The sequence below is a fragment of the Notamacropus eugenii genome, chromosome 4 (assembly GCF_028372415.1).
Source record: "Notamacropus eugenii isolate mMacEug1 chromosome 4, mMacEug1.pri_v2, whole genome shotgun sequence".
NCBI classification, from domain to species: Eukaryota; Metazoa; Chordata; class Mammalia; order Diprotodontia; family Macropodidae; genus Notamacropus; species Notamacropus eugenii.
This window is the reverse complement of record NC_092875.1, coordinates 137,476,991-137,480,191: the sequence shown is the minus strand read 5'-3', so window position 1 is coordinate 137,480,191 and position 3,201 is coordinate 137,476,991. Positions and strand designations below refer to the sequence as shown.

Genomic DNA, 3,201 nt, shown 5'->3' with positions numbered 1-3,201 from the left:
AGCCCCCCTCCCTTTTAGTCCCCTTTACTCTTATTGCTTCTTTCCTCCCTTTTAGCCACCCTCCCCTTTCTTCCCCCTTCCCCTCCTACTACCTATAGAGCTAGTTAGGATTATCTACTTAAGATTATTGTTCCCTCCTTTGAACAAATCAGATGAGAGTACCTCTCAAACAATGCTCATCTCCCTCCCCTCCTTCCCTCTACTATAGTTTTGTACTTCTTCCTGTGATATAATTTGCCATTTTCTGAAAAATATGAAACGCTTCACGAATTTGCGTGTCATCCTTGCGCAGGGGCCATGCTAATCTTCTCTGTATCGCTCCAATTTTAGTATATGTGCTGTCGAAGCAAGCACTATAACATGTATTAACAGTAGTAGCAGTGTCACTGGTGGTAGTGATGCTGTTGATACCAGTTAGACACTAAGAAAGAAGCTGATATTAATGTACAGGTAGGCTGAAATTGAAATTTTGTATACCATGCATGCATGATAAGTAAAGGAATATAGCTAGATAGAAGAATGGTCTTGCCACAGATTTTGATTTATTCAAGATCCTCTTCTACCATTAATTTTCATTGAAGGAAATACCCTTGATGAATGCCTTAATTTCAGTAAAAAATTACATAAGTGTTAAAGTAAGCATATAGTTTGCTAGTAATTGGTGTTTTCTTCATTGCCTTTGATATTTTTGTTGTTCTGAACATCAATTAGATCAGAGATTTTTGTTTTGGTCTTTGTTTTGATTTTCAATGTCTATGGTATCATTTTTCCTTTCTGCTTTATTGAACTCTGAATGCCCTCACAATAGTGCAATTTCTCTTTCACAAATCTCTATTCAGACTTTGTCTAATCCAGATGCTTACTCTGTCTTTACTATCTTTAGTACAATGTTTATTTTCTCCAAGCACCTCTGAAACTATAATGTTAGAATCCAAATATGGTGTCACTATCATCCTTCATGGAAAAGAGATTTTGTTATAAAAGTCTTTACAAATATTTTCTCATATTTCCTTTCCTCCTTATGTTTGCATGCTTAAATGCTCTAGAGATGTTTGCTTAGTGAATAGATATCTAATTTAAAGATATCTAATTAAATTTGTTTTGCCCTCTTTTGTTCCCTTCTGTTTTACAAGGGGATACTTCTCTTTAATATTTCACTTTTGTCATATTTATTTTTACATGCCTTTCCCTGCCTAACAGATAGGGTGCTAGGGTGCATGTTTTTGGACCTGAATTCTAAAATCACATTTCTCTTTAAAAATCACATTTATCCCTAGCCTCAAAACATTATCCCAAGCAGTTTCTCCCAAGCCCAAGAACATAGCCTGCCCCAGCAAAACTTAAATCTCCTTTCCTGATACAGCAACCAGCTATACTTATAGAACTTATTAGTCTGAACTGGCTGTGTACTGGCTGAACTGACTGTGTATCGGGGCATAACAACATTACCTACTCACTGAGCAGTCATATGTATCCCAGACTTAGACATACATATGCTCCCTTACATTTATCTTGTCTAATAAGATATTGATGAGAATAGCCTGGTATTCCTTAGTCAGCTTTGATGTCTAGTTGACTTAGTTATCATTCAGGTCTAAAAACACACTTCCATGTAGCCCCCACTTGGGCTCCTGATGAACTCTGTGTAAAATATCTGCATAGTAGACACTAAAAGTTCATGTTCCTTTAAAAATTAACCACCCTCTAATCCTGCCCTGAATCACATACTTAGCACATTTGGCACATGTTTTACTATATAATATCCTATATAAACTTTAAATGTACCCCTCTAAGGTTGCAGGTTCCCTAAGAACTCTTGCCTGCTTTAAAGTGTAATCTTTACCACCTTGAACTCAACAATGCTTGAGTCCATGAATTCTTTCACAGATGACTCACTCAGGGAACTGCAGTCTTGGAGTTCCTATACCCTTATCTCTCCAGCCCTCATCATAACCACTTCAGAAGATTTCAACCTCCTTAGGGATGACTTGAGCCAACCTTATCTTATTCCCATCACCTGTCACAAAAAACTTGAATATAACAGGAGATTAGTAAATGTTTATTGAATTTAATTAAATTATTTAACCCTAAAGTTACAAAGAAAATAAAGCAATAAATTGTACAAATGAGTTAAACCTGAATATGTGCAAATTCATTTTCATTAGGAATACATAGTTTCTTCCTCCCTACCCCTTTAAAAAAAGAAACATTTAGAGAAAATAAAACTTGTAGATGGAAAAAAGAAACTCAGATCACTATTGACTCTAATATTCTACAAATGTAAACACTACTAAAGTACATGAAAAAGTATAATTCATAAATTTGTTGCCTTAAAAATATTATGAAATTTTAAAATAAATTCAAGTGAAGAAAATAGGTAACTAATTAGGGAAAATGGCACCATTTGGGTGTTCTACATTGAAACTTTGAAGTCAATATCAGATAGGGAAATGATTCCCACAAAGTGTCTCTAGATGCAATTATCAGTAATTAAGGAATCTTCCATTATGTTAATAGAATTCATATTCTGTTCATTTTGTAGTAAACTGTAATCTCTATGAAGAAAGAAAATGTTTTATTTTTACTCTTTAGGATAGTATTTTGTATATAACAATAATAGCTAACTATTACAGATAGCTTTGAGATTTGTAAAGTGCTTTACAAATAAATATCTCATTTGGTACAATGATCCTCAGATGTAGGTGACATCATTATTCCCATTTGTAGATGAGGAAACTGAGGCAAACATTAAGATATTTGTCCAAAGTCACACAGAGAAGTGATTTCAGACTCTGAAGAAGAAATCTAGTCTTCCTGGCTCTTTTCTAGTACTCTAACAACCATGCCACCAAACTGCACATAGTAGGCACTGACAAATACTGATTGAATAGAAATGAATTTAATTTAATTGATCATTAAAAACAAATTACAATGCTACAATGGGTCTTTTCCTGTTATTATTATTTCGAATTCTTTCCTTGAAGCCTCATGATCTAGCAATCAATAGTTTAAGTATTTAGAATACAAGCTTGTTATTTTTACAGACAGAAAAAGTAAAATATTACCACTTCCTGTGATGCTTAAAAGGGTTTGAGAGAAACAGTTCCAGGGTAATTTAATCATTTTATTAATAGGGCCAGCAGGTTGTTAATACTAGGATGGATATTTGAACTTTCTCTTGGACCAAAGACAATCATGGTA

General features: G+C 34.1%; 1 non-coding gene across 1 annotated transcript; it reads right to left on the bottom strand.

Moving 5' to 3' along the window:
- Positions 1–247: 247 nt before the first annotated feature.
- Positions 248–354, bottom strand: LOC140502942 (U6 spliceosomal RNA). Its single transcript, XR_011966660.1, has one exon. It is a non-coding gene; the product is annotated as a U6 spliceosomal RNA (small nuclear RNA).
- Between the last annotated feature and the right edge of the window lie 2,847 nt (positions 355–3,201).